Consider the following 18,890-nt stretch of genomic DNA (forward strand, 5'->3'; position numbering starts at 1 on the left):
ATCCAGTGCATGACCATACATGAATTTTTTTTCCTGTCCGTAATTCCACCCAGGAGTCAGCCCCACTGATTACTAACAAAGGCTTTCTCAAGTTAATCATCTTCTTAGAAGACTTTTGGGACCTTAACTGGTGTTTACTGCAAGGCCTTTTGAAATGCAAATCACTTATGCAAACTACAGAAAGCCCCAAACTCTATTTGGATTCATTTGTAAGTATTTAAAGATCAAAGTCACTCCTTCCCAGAAAGAAGATGCAAAGTCTTTTTTCCAAAATGCTGATTTATTTTCCCTACAAACTTTCACAGAAGTGTTTTGTCTCATACTTTTCGGTACCTGCAAACAGCAGTCAGAAATCCTGCTGACCATTTGTCTAAAGATTAATAAGTTGTAAAATATGTTTCTTTATTTCATAACCTTTACTATTGCAAGAGGTCACTCAATCTATGAAGGTGACAGCTTTGGATATAACTTTACAACATTCAAAATGGGCAACCCACAGTAAATTATACAGTTTGTTCTTTTTTGGGCAGTGGCTGTCAGCGTTTTTCATCTGTGGCTTTTCTGCAAACTAGCTGAGGTCTTGCAGCCCTATTTGTCATATAGAAAGGACTCTGTGGTAGAGCCCATTAAAAAATTCTTATGGACCATGTTTTCAGAAGTGAAGTGTCTGAACTTACCTATTACAAAAAGTCAGAAGGAACTATAGCTGCTCCAAAATATATCAAGCCATTTTTATCCAGACCCCTATTTGAAACTATTACATTAGTTCTTAACAGGCATTACATAAATTATTCCAGATTGTCAGTTCTGATGCCATCTGGATGAATTAATTTCAACATTCCACCCATACTATAATCTCAAACATAATGATTCAGTTGCCAATACATTGATTTTCTAGCTGCTTTTTCACTTTTAACACTGAAAAGGGATAGCTATGAAGATCAATATTTATAGTATAGATTCTTTCAAATACTGGAACTGCAGTTGCTACTTGTAACTGTTGTAACACACAAAGGTACTTGCTGCTGGACCTGTAAGTCATCCCTGCGGGAAGAACTGCTCTGGTGTCATAGACTAACAGTCAAACCTCCAAGCCAAAGGAGATTCAGTGATCCAAGTGCTATTCTCTAAATTCAGTCAAACATCTGACACAGTCAGACTTCACAGAAGAGACCTCACAGTAGGTATTAATGTCAGTACAAATACTTGACCTAGGATGTTGTAGATGTTTAAAGTATGCCCAAGTTCATAAGCAACTGGACGGATTCATGGAAGAAAAATCCAGATAGTACTATCAAATAATATTAATGCTACCAAATGCTATCAAATATCCTACTTCTGGCTCCAGGTATCCTTGGCTTTGAAGGTGCTGAAAGCCATGAAGGAAATATATATAGCACTATTCTTAAGCAATGGCCTGGACATTTGCTGATGGAGGAGTCTGGGTTGACTCTAATTAATTATCTAACTAATGTGCATTAATATACACTGAAAAGTTGTGCACTGATGCATTATGCACATGAAATAGATGAGAACGCCTGTCAGCTTCTGACACTATTAGCACAATACCAGTATTGTGTCAGGAGTATAGCCTTTCTGCATGTCAACACAGCATTTTGGTGGCAAAAAATATTATCTCAAACTTCAATATATTAAGGTTTTTTGTTTTCTCTTTTTTACAGCTTAACTGAAAAGTTAAATAGAAAATGCCAGGAATAAAAAAAAAAAGGACATAAAAATTCATTTTAAAACACAATTTATCCTAACTAGAATTCAGTTACTCAAATACTGAATGAGAGGGGTTTTTTTTAGTCATGTCCAAGCCACAGATGCCAAACTCACTAGATAAAGCCAGCAAGAATTTCAGGAGACATTACAAAAGTCAGGTCAGAGACCAGACAAGAAAGGAAGAGAATATAAAACACAGGTCGCTGCTGTGCATGGATAGGAACCTAAGGTACCAGCTATAATTAACAAGTACTAGAAAGCATTGCTAACTTGCCTGCTGAATTAAATGGGCACAGATTTACCAAAGTCACCTGTGACCCACATCCCCACAGGTTACTTCAAACTCATTTTGGCCTACTAGCTATATAATTTTCATCCATTCTGCTGCCAGCCAAGCTGACTCCTGCTGCTGCCTTGCCATTCTCCCATCTCCCTGCTTTTTTCATATTAACCCCATTTACAATCTATATTTACCTTCTTTACTGGGGGATAGAGCAGGTGGATTAGCATGATTCCAATCAGATAACTTCTGGGATACATCTCCTTCAAAGAGAAGATTAAAAATGGTGCAGTAGAGTTGGTAAGATATTTAAAAAAAAAAAAAAAAGACAGTTACTGCTCAGCATGGGGGTAGGGAGGGTAGAAAGGTTAATACACTCCACAGAACAATTGCTTAAATTAAACATGTCCTTTGAATGATATCTAGCACTACGATACACTGGATAGTATCTTAAATTGCCTTGGTCTTGCTTTTCTCTTCTCTCCCCTTTTATCCATTCAGTGAGTCCTGACTCCCATCAAAGGCACCTGACAAAAAGCCTTAACTCCAAAGCTTTCTCAGAAAATAGCTTATATGTGCTTTCTCCCTTTCCACTCCCCTCTCCTCCCCCTCACACGCACACATTTTTCCACTCATACCTTGACTCCAAACTGCCAATTCCCATGCAGAAACATTTAGCCAGAGCTCTTCACAGAAAAGGCAAACACTGGCTGGCATCTGGAACATTAAGAAGCAAGGCAGCTTGAGAGGAAAAGTGAGCAAAGCCCTCTCACTCCGATTACAGAGATAATACACACTTGGCTTACCATTTATATTGAGCCACATGGCAAACCTAGTACCTGTAATATGTTCTGCTTAATAGGGAAACATTGCACAGCATTTGTATAGTTACTGTGTGTTACTTTAGGGAAGGAAATTATCCAAGGCTCCAATTGCTTCCCAAAAGTGGAGAGCTGAACTTGGGTAACAGCAAATTCTCAGAATACGTCTCTCTTCCCTTCTCCCTTTTCTTACTTCCCCTTCTCCCATTATTGCACAGAGGTAAATACTTAAAAAATGCCCCTTCATTTATACAACAAAGTGGGACCACCTATTTCTGGGAACTCTTTACAAGCAAACTGAACTGTGACCTTATTTATTCCCATGCAGTGACAAACGAGAAGCTTGTGAAGTTGCTTCAAAGTTAACAGTTTATATCAGTTTAGGCTCAGGTTTCAGCAGGCATTTTACCATGGCCATAGTTAAGACATACCTATGTATTTCAGAGTGTTTTGATGCTATCAGTGGATGCACAGATAAAAGTATCATCTACAAATTTGACCTCATATAGGTGTTGAATTGTGTACGAGTGTTACACTGTGTTAAACATGAGAGACTGTTAACTCCTAGAAAACGCTGGTATACTTATGTATACATATAGGCAATTGCCAATTGCATTTCCTTGCATGTTAAAATAAAAGGAGATAAGGTCTTATACTCAGATGAAAGTCTACTATCTGTAGTCCATATTTACAACACTTGCTTTGGGCCTATCACATTTGAACCTTTCTAATTTTATTAAATATGAATCCAGAGAATGAACGGTTCAGAATCGCCGCCCAAAAGGCCACAAGCTGAGGCAATCAGGAGCTTGGAAGAAGTTACTAATGATCTTCATAGCCTCAGACTTCACATGGGCATCCAGGAGGAGGAGATCTGTACCGCAAGAGGCTCCTAAACTTGTAGGATTTCCAAGCATTTAAAAACTTTCTAATACCCACACCATAGCTAGCAATTCAAAGCTAATTACGAACTGACAAACATCATAAAGTCCAATTTCTGGAATCTGAATGGAATAATCCATCTCTAATTCAAGAAAACTGCCATATTTACTCAAGATAATTAAATATTATGTGCATGTATAATTAATAGATGTCTAAGCCATCCAGAACAACAAATCCATCTTTATTTAAATTTAAAAAGAGAGGACATTTAGATATAAACTAATCAATGCAATCATGATTATAACTTCCTCCCCCCTGCCCCCCAGTCCTTGAGAGTGATTGTTTAGAAGCTCTTGGCACTGAGAAACTCTGCTTCCATTGAAGTCAATGGTAAAAAACCCCACGGGACTAAACCTGACAATGGATACTGACAGCACATACTAAGGGCTTTGAAAACTTCATGCTAATGTTTCTTCCAGGATGTGTACTGGCTCCCACAGTGGGCATTTTCATATGCAATAGCTTAGTTATATAACATTTTATATTCAAGCTATCTACAGTTTTAGAGTAGATACAAATATTCTACATATATTCATAGGAAAAACACCTTAGTAAGGTTACAGTTCAAACTAATGCAGGAAGCAGGCTGTCTTCAATTCAGACTGATTACATTTTAAATGGGGCTTCAGTGCATAATGATTAATATTTCACTATAATTATTTGTTCCAATTAAATGTAGCATGATTAAGTGACATTTTCCCCTGTGCAGCTAAACTGCATTTTTTTTTAAAGTAACGATAAAATTAATTAAGGGAGGTTTGACTTGCTTATTTTGCAATTTAAACTGCTCTTCTTTTTCAATTGCTAATTGAGAAATTTCATTTCTCCAGTATAGTTCTATTGTAAACAAAAGTGACTGCAATCTGATAATTAAAAAGAAAAAGGAATTAATCTTTCCACAAACATAAAATAAAGAGAAAAGAGATTCATAGCTTTAAGACTAATAAGAGCACCTATTGACTTGGTCACCATCTTTATATTTGATAATGATTTCTTAATGTTTCATTTATGAAATAATACACTACATACAACAGCAGAAAGAAACACACTTTTCAACTACAGGGATTGTAACTTCCATGAAATAAAAATAGAGTAACATGAAAGATGCTGAAAAAACTATTTTCATATTATTTTTCTTATGCAAAATTTGTCAATAGATTAAGGGACTTCACCTCTAAATTTTAAAGGAAAAAGCAGATGTGCAGAAGGATAATTAAGTGTATGGGTAGGAAAGAAAATGAATGAAAATAAACTAAACATTTCTCAGGGATAACAGCCACAAGCACATGTTATGAGAGAAAAAAAAAAAACAACAAACAAAAAACCCCAAACAACAACAACAAAAAAAACAAACCCAAAGATCAGGTTGAGTACCGGCAGAAAAACTTGACCAAATGCTTGAAAGACACACATGCACTATCTGATGGAGCACACATATCCCTGTTGCATCTGTGCTTACTTGGGTGGTGGTGCCCATCATTCTGGCAATCTCGTACCACGTGTAGAAGCCATGAGTGCAAGGAAACCCACTGGATCCCCCAGTATTGCCAGGCTTACCCTGAGATTGCCAAGGCTGGTCTAAAATATTCAGTTATTGCCATCTCATGTGGAGGATGCTGCAAGAACATCACAGGCCCATGAAATCTTTATATGACACTAGTATAATATTCCAATACTGTACCAATAAAATCTGTGTGTCAGTGCTCACACTTGAGCATTGCTGTTTGACTTTCAGATGCAACAAGCTGCTGCAATTTAGCACTGAGAAGCCACAATTAGACTTACACTGCTTTCTTAAGGCATAATTCTAGTTGTTGATTGACTTCTGAAGAACTGTCAGAGGCTTGTTTTTTCTGAGAGATCATCAATTGTGACTCCTGACAATGCAAAGCAACAAAATGGCTAATTAACAGGAGAAGTTTCACAGCTGAGAAGTTCCATCTTGCTCTGGAATTCCCTTCCCTTGGATATTCATTATATTCTGGCTGATATTTTTAAACCTGCCTATGGGATGTTGATGCCCAATTCCCATTAAAATTAACGTAAATTAATGGGAAATGAGTAACCAAATTAATTAATTGAATTACAATTAATGAGAGCTGGGCATCTATATCCTTAAGGCAAGTTTTAAAATTTCAGCCAGTGAGTTTTAGGACAATGCATAGACATAAATATATGCTTTGGATATGCATTGACCTACAGGAATTGTCATGGGAAGGTATTTCTGCCAGATCTTTGAAAACAGTTAAAAGTTAGTTCTGTCAATGTATGACTGAAATTTCTCCAAACACTGACCGATACTAAAAAATGATGGTATTAAAACCCCCTATATATCTATATCCACATCCTAGGCAATGGCTGTTCATAATTCAGCTTAATTCCAGATAATAAGAGCTATCAGAATATGATTTACAGCTGCAGTTTGATTTTTAAAGAGGGATTGTCATAATGTATTTAAACATTAGTATATAGTATTATTCAGAACTTCCCACAGATTTCACTGTCACTTCTAGCATTATTATTTTCTATTTCTAGAATATATTGATAATTTCCGTTTAATATATTTAAAGCTACTGATTTCACCCACATACCCTGCATAGCTCTCCTATCATAAAAAAAAGTCCATAAAGTTTATAGGCCAGCAAGAAGCTGGCTAATAAAACAAATAATGGATTTATATTAGCATTGGAAGTAGAATTTAGGTCTCCCAAAAGCATTTATACTTTTTGCTGACAACTGAAATCACACAGCAATAGAAACAGCAAAGTATCTGTGGAAATCTAATTGATTTGGTTTAACTTTGGTCTGCAGTTTTTAGAGTGACCTTCCATTCACCAAAAGACATTCAACTGAGTTTTTAACTACACCACTTTCATTTTTACTATAGTGAAAAACTTCTATATATTCAGGGTCCTCACTGCCACAGTCAGCCAATTATTAAAACAAATTCACTTCTTGTAAAAGCAAAGATGTCATATTTCACTGACACAGAATTCTCTTGTGAGATGGAGGTATGGCAAATGTGAAACCTGCACATACCAAAAGAACAGAACTTTCTATAAAAAATAAATTATCTAAAGTAACTGCTTTGAAGTAGTATTGAAGTAAATATAATAGTTGGACTAAGCAATATATAGGTAACGTCTTGACACTGAAAGTTCTCTTTTAATAAATTTTATAAGCGTTTTAATTTACATAAGATGTCAGAGACTGAAGTTTTTCGTGTAGTTCAGAAATGGAAAAGCGCCACCTTATATAAAAAAAGAAGGCTTTCACATTACATCCTATGTACGGGACTGTCTTTATTCTTATGCTAACATTTTACAAACGTGACTTGAAACATGCTGTTTCCAGCACCCTTTCATTTCTCAGATTCCAGGATTATACAGAATTTTAGGTTAACAAACTATAACAGAATGAACGCTAGTTTCAAACACCTGCAGATTAGGATGTAGTCATGACACAAAGATAGGAGTTTTGTTCTTGCAGAAATCATTCTACTGTATCACAATTGTGACAATAACCCCACATTAAAATACTGCTAACTCCTCTTTAAACCATTCTCTCTTAGAAGAAGACAAACAGCTATGGTCATTTAGGTGCAGCAGAAAAATTTGTCTAGGTAGAACTTCAGAATTTCCTTCATGCCTTTCAAAGAGTCCGTTAATCCTATATGACCGAAAAGTACACATTGGCAAAGCAGCTCCAACTAAGTCACTGCATGTCCTAAAATCCTGGACGTGCCCACAGCACAACCAATTCTCAGGTCCCGTAACAGAAAACACTGTCTTGGGGGGACTCACTGCACATGTATTATACTATCAGATGCTGAAAACATTATTTAACCCTGCATGCACAGCTCGACTGCAGGGGAAATAAAAGGGTACAACTGGCCTAGCACTCCCTGGAAGTGTTAATTGTCTGGCTTGGGAAGTGCTAGCAAACTCCTGTCCAACAGGTAGCAGTAGGGTACTGCTGCAAACTCCACTAACAGCCTCTGCTACACAGTACTGACTGTGCCCAAAATACACTCTGCTCGGAATCAGAACTGAAAGGGGGAATTGATTGGTTTGGGTTGTTTTTTTTTAAATTATTCCATATGGTAGACACTCAAGGGCTATAAAAATAGGCCACCATATTATCCCACCAGATAAGGCGAGTTGAAATGCTAATTGCAAATTCATTGTCCAGAATATTTGCCTATTTCTATGTTTGACTTCCATCCCTCAAAAAAACATCTCCTATTGCAAGTGTGGTAAATGATAATAGGTTGGTTGTTTTGTTTGCTTGTTTTAAATGATGTTGAGATGATGGCCCAGTGCAACACAGCCTATAGCTACTCTTCTTCCTGCTACATTCGAACACAAAACGAATTAACTACTGGTGGAAAAAATAAAAGTTAACTAAGTTATGAGAGTTTAGGAAAAAAATTGCAAAGATGCAAAGGTTATTTACTGTCCCATTATGACCTGTAATACACATCGCTGTTCACTACCCTGAAACTTTCACAGCTTTTTCCTTCTGCTGCATGTTTTACTATTTTCTAATTTATTACCACACACATCTAAACAGGAAGTTGTGTAATATTAAGCACTTTAAAGGATTTACATTATACACTTATTAATTAAAATGGTGAGTGTCATTAATAAAACCACTGCTAATTTTAAATAAACTCCAGCATTTCACACAGGAACACAGAGAGATATAAAAGTTGAAAAAAAATCAGATTTATAATGTCATAAAGGATAATTACTGAGAACATTATCAAGGCAAAATTTCTACTGTACCCCCTGTAATTAGTGCCCAAGGATCTATTTTAAAACTTCTGCTTCCTCTATGTAACATAACATAGCAGTTCAGAGGAAACACAGCACAACTTATCAACTTAGCTAGTGTATTCACAGGTTAGGCACGTTTTTGATGATGGCAATAGATACACATTGGCTTTTGGAGCTTTTTCTAGCATTGTAATTGCTACACGACTCTATGCTTTATTGTAATTATTAAATAACAACTTTTTAAATATTTATGCACTCTTAAGCAAATTTTCCAAGAGACTATGGACTATGTACAGAAGCAGACACAGAAGACGCAGCTCTTACAGTGCCAGACAGCTAAAAAATAGTGTCCCAAATAGCTTCTAACCACATCTCAGTTTTAGTAAGTTTTTTTCTTTTTTTTTTTTAAGACTACCTGAACAGGAAATGTTGACACCCACTGACTGTAAATTCCAAACAAATCCTGGCAATCATCAGGATCTAAGTTAAGAAATTACCTTTTGAAAAGTTTCAACGAACAACTGTGTTCTAGGACTTTTCTGGCCAACTCTACAAAAGAAACATGGAGAGATTCACCCACCCTGTGCAGATTTTAGTCAGATCTTGATTTTTTGTGTGTCAGGAAAGTGTCTTAAAAGCCCAGGGAACCCTCTACCTGCTTTCAGACAGCCTGCAGAAGCCTGAGGAGAGGAAAGAGCCTCACGCCCTTCATCTTCTAGTGCTGCCATTTTGGCATTGCCACACCCCCTGTGATCTCTGCGTCACCCTCTGATTGGCTGGAAGGGGCAGCCACGCCTCCTCCAGCAGGGCCTGAGGCAGATGCCCTCCCTCCACCCCAGGGTGCCGCCATGTTGTGACAGCCCTACACCACCTGAAAGCTGCCCTTTAACTGCTGTCCACAGGTGCTGGGCCAGGTTTTTTAATCACTCCCTTTTAATAGGCATTTTATTGGCATAAACCGGTAAATAGATCCCACCTCCTCACTGATTTTCAGTTTTTAGCTGCCAGTATGTAACAGTTTTCTGCATAAAAGAAACAGATCGCTTAGTTATGGAAACAGGGTACAAAATGACTGTTGTGACTGTCACTAAAACCTAAGTCTCCTTTTAAATCTCTGCAGTTGTATTCCCAAGTGGCCTTAAGTTGTTGAAGATGTTCTTCATAATGCATGTGTTAATGCTGAACACTAACTTGGCTGGGTACCAACATGTATTTTACATGTGATGTTAAGAAGAGGGGAAAACTACTTTCTCAACCAATTCACATCACCACTACCCTAAATTCCTGGGAGACGCTGGCAGGGCTAAGAAGTACAACAGCAGCATCTCCTGGGAAAGCTGAAGTTAAATTTCTATAGATGTTAAAATGTTCCAATCCAGCCAGATCTGTAGGGATGACACTGGCATTCACTAAGCTGTTACAAGCCTGCAACAAACCTCCAGAGACCTTTATTTACTACAGTATTATTCTTCCTGCAGCCTCGATAATTGGAACAATCCAATTTATAGTCTCTCTGACAACAGTTAGACATGTTGGGGTGTTATAGTGGACCTTTGACATGACGTATCAGTAAACTGTATCTGTATTTGAGGAAAGGTTAAAACAAAGTCCAATCTACATTTTCCGTAGAGAATTTTATGTTACTTTCCAGACCACAGGCCTGTCCCATATTTTACCCTTGCTGCAAACACCAAGTGATTTATTAACTGCATGTGCTGTTTAAATATTTCTTTCCAGCTGTTTCAGATGTGCATGTTGTTTTTCCATTAGCAAAATGTTAGACACTGTCCATGGGAAACCACCACAAAATCATTTCAGTGACCATGTTAGAAAGCCTTTTCTTATTGCTTGCACACTGGATGTCTAGCCCTGTGCACTGACGGTAGTTTCAATTTCATTTGGTAAAGGATATGCATTTGCCTTTTGCAGACAGCAGTTATTAGCTATTGCAGCTCTCCATTGAGCATGCTGTATTTCATAGGGGTTGGAAAAGTTGCAATGATATACACAGTCATAACTGTATTCACACATATTGTCCCCAGCCTCTTAAAAAAAAAAAAAGGAAAAACAATTCCTTATGTGAGGAGTTATATTTGCTACAATGGGCCAGAGAAGTAGTGGCCTTTAAGTACCTTAATACAGTTACCAACCACTGTTGGAGGTAGGATCCCTAACAATACAGATGAGACCAAGAATGCGATCTGCTCTTCATAGAAAACTCAGTAGGTTAAGATAAAAATCCTTAATGTATTTTGGGGAGATCTAGGAAGTTAAGTACTGTTTGTCTATGAAATCTGAGTTTGGTATCTAAGTTGATCATCTGCTTGTTGTTCATGACTGAAAAGTCTTTGAAAAAAAGTCAAGGGACATTGGCATTACATCTAATATAGGGACCAAACTTAATTGTCTCTCAGTTTTCTTTTTGTTTTAAATGTATCAGTCATTCCACACTACAAAATTATTTACATTAATGTAAAGACCTTTTTAAACAGGGTGAACACTGAGAATTAGTCTTCAGTATTTCCCTGTATTGGTTTTGTGTGGCAAGGTTTTGGTAGCAGGGGGGTTACAGGGTTGGTTTCAGTGAGAACCTGCTGGAAGCTTCCCCTATGTCCAACAGAGCCAGTACCAGCCGGCTCTGAGATAGACCCGCCGCCAGCCAAGGCCGAGCCAATCAGCAATAGTGGTAACGCCTCTGGGATAATATATTTAAGAAGGAAAGAAAGTTGCAGGGCACACAGAAACAGCAGCTGGAGAGAGGAGTGAGAACATGTAAGAGAAACAACCCTGCAGACCCCCAGGTCAGTGCAGAAGGAGGGGAGGAGATGCTCCAGGTGCCGGAGCAGAGATTCCCCTGCAGCCCGTGGGGAAGACCATGGTGAGGCAGGCTGTCCCCCTGCAGCTCACGGAAGTCCACGGTGGAGCAGATATCCACCTGCAGCCCATGGAGGACCCCATGCCGGAGCAGGTGGGTGCCCGAAGGAGGCTGTGACCCCATGGGAACCCCGTGCTGGAGCAGGCTCCTGGCAGGACCTGTGGATCTGTGGAGAGAGGAGCCCACAGAGCAGGTTTTCTGGCAGGACTTGTGACCCCGTGGGGGACCCACGCTGGAGCAGTGTGCTCCTGAAGGACTACACGCCGTGGAAGGGACCCATGGTGGAGCAGTTCGTGAAGAACTGCAGCCTGTGGGAAGGACCCACGTTGGAGATGTTTGTGGAGGACTGTCTCCCGTGGGAGGGACCCCATGCTGGAGCAGGGGAAGAGTGTGATGAGTCCTGCCCCTGAGGAGGATGAAGCAGCAGAGATAACATGTGATGAACTGACCGTAAACCCCATCCCTGTCCCCCTGTGCCGCTGGTGGGGGGTTGGTAGAGAATCCGGGAGCAAAGTTGTGCCCGGGAAGAAGGGAAGGGTGGAGGGAAGGTGTTCTGAGATTTGGTTTTATTTCTCATTACCCTACTCTGGTTGATTTGTAATAAATTGAGTTAATTTTCCCAAGCTGAGTCTGTTTTGCCCATGATGGTAATCGGTGAGTGATCTCTCCTGTCCTTATTGCAACCCACAAGCCTTTTGTTATATTTTCTCTCCCCTGTCCAGCTGACGGGATGGGGAGTGATAGAATAGCTTTGGTGGGCACCTGGCATCCAGCCAGGGTCAACCCACCACATTCCCATAAATGTATTTGATGGACAAGTGCTTAATATTTAAAAAATTCAAGCAAACTATTCAATAACAGAAAGGCTCAGTCTGATTTGTGCTTTACATTTGTACATTTCTTCCCCAACTGTATACATACCAAAATCAATAAAACAGCCTCACATTGGCCAATATTCATTACTTAAGGCATCAGATGAAGCTTCAGGTCCAGGTGAAAGCAGCAGTAGCCCTTAAAGTTGCATCACTTGGAACACTTCTCATGTATTAGCAAGCCCCAGAAACTTCCCTGAAAATAGTTCTTGCCATGCTTTCCTTCTGCTCTGAGGAGGTACTTGCAAATGACCAGATTAGCATGAAACTGCAAGACCTCCCCCTCTGTTAGGTCCGATGTATTAGTCAGCATACCCAGGCAAGGTACTGCAGAGGTTTCATTTATCCCTGCAAACTGACTTTCCAGCTGCTAGAAGTAGATAAACCAAGAGAAGGCAGGGGGAGTAAAATAATTTTCACCAAGCTCTGTGCTAGCAAATGATCCATAGTTGGCCAAAAAAAAAAAAAAAAAAGAAAAAAGCATAGATTGCAAGGAGAAAACTTGTAACCTGATAAAGACTGCATACATTCATGACTACAACATACGTCCCATTAACCATAGCCCAATGCTCCAATCCATCTAGATCCCTCTGCAAGGCCTCCTGTCCCTCAAGGGAGTCAACAGCATCTCCCAGTTTGCTGTCATCAGCAAACACCCTAATGGTGCATTCAACTCCTCCAGCATCGAGATCATTGATAAAAATATTGAACAGATATAATTATTATTATTATTGTATGTTTCTAGTTCAGTGAGTGCCTTGTCTATTATAAATGTGTTTTTCACTGACTGGCACTTTCCATTTACCACTGTTCAGTGGCACTATTGACTCTTAAAATAATGATCTTTCCATATAGAGAAGAGCCACTAGCAAAAAGGCACTTTGATAGATTTTCCAACCTAGCGAACACCCATGTATGTCTGGAACTAAGCAAAAGTGTGTTTGCTTAACCTTAGACAGTGGTTTGACAATGCACTAAATCTGACTCTGGACTCCTAGGAAGGATTAAAAATACTGCAGTCATGTGACAAAAATTCTGTTTACTCACTAGCAATATTTCTTGAACAGTGTGAACCAGTAGAGAAGATTTTATGCCAGGTAAGTTTTTGCCTATGTGCTACACTAAACTTTACAATAGATCAGATATTGTCTTTCTGCAGCATAAAACTTTCAAATCATCTGGGAAAAGCAAATGTACAAGTGCCTGATACAAATCACATTTTTACTGCTGGGTGACTCAAGTCACGTATGGATCTGGTATGGAGGGCTGTGGCTCTAGATGGTACTTTACCACCATTCCAGCTATCAAGCAGTAGTTGTAGAAGGACTCATCATTCAGAATGAGGCATTCAGTATGGCTGGCAATGTAACAGGGAATGATCCTTATTGTTCACCCACCTCCCTGATCCTTAAAATGCAGTAGTTGATCTTGCCATTTGCCTATTCATATGAAAATAAATAAGACTGGCATTTAAATGGCATTTGCAGTGTGAAACCCTTACCCTGGATATATACCGAATCCTTGTAGGTGGATGTATCAACTGCACTAAATCTGTTGCTGGAGGAAGCAGTGACATTTCTGGGAGCCGCAAGCCTGATTCAGTGCAACTGGGGACCTTTGAACTTCAGGATATGTCTTTCTTGGTCCTGCTGTTCTTACATAGGTCACAGTAAGAAACCAAGTTTTCTGATGTCTTACTTGACTTACTTTGAGACCAGAGAAGTATTTTTTTTCCTTCAGCATTTTTCTTTTTCTGTTTACAAGCTTATCCAACAGTCAATTTTTTCCCTTTCACCTCCTTACGCTGTCACCTAAGACACAAGTTCAGTGTGAACATAAGACAAAAAGACTTTAAAAATTTATTTTTATTACACAAATGCCTTAAAGGCTTAGGAAATGTAAAAATTGCTGTGTAAATGCTGTAGGTGTACATACTATCACAGTCACTATCTCTAAAACCTTATAAACTCAACATAATGAAAAGTGTCATAAAATAATTTCATATAGGAGCATCTCATTGAAACTTTTTTTTTTAAATAGTACTTCAATTCAGGAAGCAGTCAAATTTGAAGTTAAAGCTAATTAGATTATTCAAGTCAAATTGCTTGTTCTAGAAAACATGAATAATGAAAACACTAATTGTATTTTACTTTTTATACAAGTCAAATATTTGTTTCAGAAATTTCCCAGACGTAATAAAGAGGGATGAAGCTAGAAAGGAACTTTAGAAGCAATATTCAGTTGTTGAGAGGAACCTATTTCTTCTCTAGATTTTTGTTTGTTTGTTTTTCCTATTTTACCAACCATTTGTTTTTGGTTAAACCTCACCTCACTATTGCATGATTTTTCATTTTAGCCAACGAACCAAAAAAACCAACAGTTTTATTGTCCTTCTAAAATCTTTGGAGTCTCACACAATTCCTGCCAGAGAAACTGAGCAACTTGCCCAAGGTCACAGAAGAAACTAGGAAATTATCTGAGTCACAGTCCAATGGCTTAGACATCCTACCTCAATAGACCTCATTAATAAAAACTGGCTGAATTATATTAATAGAAAATAATTTTGTCCAGGCTGGAGTTGAGTATGATAGGAATATAATACAACTGTTACAGATGGTTCTTTATGGCATTTCTAATGCTTAACTACAATATATATGCATAAGTCTGTGACACTATGACAAGTGAAAGGTCTCACATGAGCATTGTTATGAGGCAAAAATGAAATATGTAGGTTAACAGGCACTCAAGTACAAATCAGTTTCATGTGCATTTTGACCATGCAGTAGAAGTTCTAGTATTGTTTTATTTGTTTTGCCATGGCAGAGGCATTCATATAGGCTTTCTCTCATGTCTAATAATTAATGAGTTTATGTTATATTCTATGGGATAACAGATGGAAATCACTTAGCATCCTTTCACATAGCTTGAAACTCGTATTTCAAAACAGCAGGATGTATGTTGCTAGCCTATGAACTTCGTACATATACTTATTACATGTGGTTTTTTGGACCCAGATTCTGTCTAGGTATGTTTTCCACAGAGTTTTATTATACAAGAGACAAGCAGAAAAGACTCTTTTAAAAAAAGATAGAGGTGGTGGCAGCACAGATTTTGCGCTACTGCTAAATAAACTGTCCCTTTTTAATGATTGCTGTTTGAGAAATGTTAAAGCAGTAGCTTTCAATGTTACCAGATAATATTGGAGAGCTGCAATCAACATACTCACACTCAACTCATGAGTCTCAGCTTTTGTCTTTTGTTTGAGTCTTCCACATACAGACTGTTTTCTTTTTAATAATCCATTCCCATTGTTTTTAGGACCTTGCTTGACAAGATTTTCCTACCTCAGCTCTGTACTGAGTCTACAAGGTATATTTTTTCAAACCATCAACTAAAATGAGGTATTGTTGTTCCCTCTTCAGTTTCTATCCTCCTTTTTCTGTCAGCCAATGACTTTTCTACTCAGCAAATATTATCCATTCTGTGCCAATTAATAAGCAAATTAATAGAGTGATAAAGGTTGGTCAGCTTTAGTTTAGAGCCTCTTGATTTCCCTTATGGATTTCCTTTACCTTACTGTATTAGATGACAACCCTTATCAGATTTATTACTTTTCTCAATCAGTATATTATAAGCATTCATCTGAGACAAGAGTTACCTACCAAAGCAAATGTGAATTTGCATGTAAACAACTTGCTTAATTTCTAGTGATAGAGACTGGCTGGAAATACTGATTCATTAAGTTTGAGATACTAGAACTGATGCCTGTTTTCATCCAAAATGTCATAATTCTACACATTTCCCATCCTTCTCCCCACCATTAATGCAAAATCCCAGAATAGCTAATAACTTGCTGGCCATAGATTTTGCCTGATGTGTGTCTATAACTGGCATAATGTGTCTATGAACACTGCACAATGATACTTGTTCTAAACTTCCTGCTAAGTCAAACTGAGTTTTCTTAAATGGAAAAATATTTAAGAAAATCAGCATAGAAAACCCCAAAATCGAAACCAAGCAAAAACAAAGGATCAACTACAGTAGTCAACTGCACATGACTAAAGTAACAGGACTACTAAAAGTGTCCAAAATAAAGTAAAATCAGATTCCTCCAAGATTACTACTCTACAACCATTAGATGAAAGCTCGCATTTCCAAACAGTTTCCTACTCTGATGATGTGATCTCCCTCACAACCACAACTCAAACAAAATATGTAGGCTACAGTTAACCACTACTAGTCATTACTAATCACTAAGTTAATTATCCAAAACTTTCCAAAGTGATAGAAGAAAAAGAGGATGCTGAAAATAAGTAGTCTTTTCGTAATTCCCCAGGCCCTGTAATTAAATTTCTTCAGTAGTACCCACAAACTGTAAATCTATAACCATTGACACCTTTAATACCCTGAATAATTCCCAAACGTTAAGACCCTCACACAGGTGACAACATAAAGAAATATATGGCTTATGATTTTTCCAGCTGATTTAACACAGGATTTGTTCCCAAAACACTCAAAATTTTGAGAAAATTCTTGTTTGCTAATAGCCATTTCAAATAATTGTAAATTCAAATCCCTCTGCCCATCCATATCCATAATCATAGCTGTTTGCCTATATATGCTGTGACTCACTGCTGTACACCAAGTTCTTGACGCATAGATAACTAGTATCAGAAACAGAAATCCTGCTCAAGTTTTCTGTAAATGTATTGCGATACCTAACCCGGAAGCTCTTACTCAGTTGCATAAACAAGAAAGTAATTATCTTAAGTTTATGCACTCTGTAGCACTGTTTCTGCCCCCAAAACATGCTTCTCATGTCATTATTTCAGTCCTAAAGTAATTAATGTTCTACAGTGATGCAACGATTTCTCATTTCTACCTCTGCAGACAAGTTTCTTCAGTAAGAATGGAGACTCTGAGACAGGCTTGCTTACACTGATGAAATAAGTTCCTGTCTGCATTATGTCTCAGGCATGAATTTTCTCTTCTCATAGCAAGGCTTTACCCCATTATAATAGCACATTGTAACCCACAGCTCAACTATAACAGAACAGCAAGCAAGGTGTGTTCATGTTGACTCAATGCCTAATCCTGAATTTACCCCTGCCACAATGGCTGACTGCATAAGGAATGCTCAGTCATGTGACCAGACATAAAAGTCTGGGATTCAACATGGCTTTCAAAATTACTTTTTTTTAATTGCAAAAAGTTCTGCTGAAAGTTCTTCTAAAAGGAAAGGGTTTCCTTTAGGAAAAAAGTACTTTTTTCCTTTTGTTCCAACTCTACCTTATTATTTATTTCACCATCAACTTCCTGTTTGGAATGATTTAGCTACTAAGAACAATAAAAAATAGATGTCCCTGTTTTCATATAAATATATATCCAAAGTGCAGGTAGCATGGAAATAACTTTCTTAGTAATTGCCGTATCAATTTCTTCCTCCCAAAGTAATTCGTTATTGGAGTCATTACCTGAAAGACCTTCCTTACCTTGCCCTACATCAGAGCAGGGCTTTGTTTTCCCTTGAAAATCAGTGATTTGGTTAAGAGTTTTAATCTTAAACCTGCTAAATTGTGATAACAATTAGGTAGATTTCTTTTCCTCTGCAAGTGCTATACAAAAAAACCATCAATCAAGGTGTATCTAATTATGAAACTAAGTTAAGAGGTGTTTGAACAAGATGGCTAAGATTCTCAAGGGACCAGAGAATTGAATTGCTACTTCAGACATATCAAATTAGTTAATGATTTGGGGACCTTTATTCTGCAAGAGCATGTAAATTAAAAAAGAATAATGAAATTCATTAAAGCTTGGTAACATGGAGAAAGGAAGACATTTGGGCCTCACTGCATGTAATTTTTAGAACCTGCTTTATCTTAGTAGAATGACAAGCAGCTTGGTGAGGGGAGCACTTTTTTTCAGAATTCATATTACAGATGACCACAGTTTGCATTGTTTATCTAATCATCAAACAGAACTCACACCCTGAGCTATTTCAAGCCCTAATGAACTAACTTCGGCTCAAACTTGCTATAGATCCTGTGTTGGGGCTTGGGGCAGTGTCGCAGAAACACTAGGCCAGAGTGAACAGGAATACTGGGTTGCAAACACTACGACAAACACAACTTACTGACGGGTTCCGGGCGTCAGTTGGGACGTACCCCTACAGGACCTGTAACCCGACCTAAGCTTAGAACGACGACTCCGAACGCGCCGCTCGCTCGCCCCTCAGGCGAGGCACTCGAGCCCGCGGCCTTTCCTGGGGCGCCGAGCCGAGCCGAGCCCAGCCCAGCGTCTCCCATCGCAGCCCCGCTGCTCCGAGGGGCACCAGCCCCGCGCGGTCTCCCGGCGGCTCCACCTGTATGTACGCGGGGCCGGGTCGGGGCTGGCGGTCACACACGGCCGGGGGTCTGGAGACTTCTCGCGGCCGCGGCCTTCCGCGGGCTGAGGCGTTTCGGCGAGCCTGCACACGTGACGCCGGTCACCGCACGGGTCGGGCGGCTCGACGCCCCCACTCCCCTTCCCCAACGGTGGGTGATGGTTTAACCCTCTCCTGCCCGTGGGCGAGGAGATTCGGTCCGCACCGGGGAG

Source organism: Haliaeetus albicilla, chromosome 8 (genome assembly GCF_947461875.1).
Source record: "Haliaeetus albicilla chromosome 8, bHalAlb1.1, whole genome shotgun sequence".
NCBI lineage: Eukaryota > Metazoa > Chordata > Aves > Accipitriformes > Accipitridae > Haliaeetus > Haliaeetus albicilla.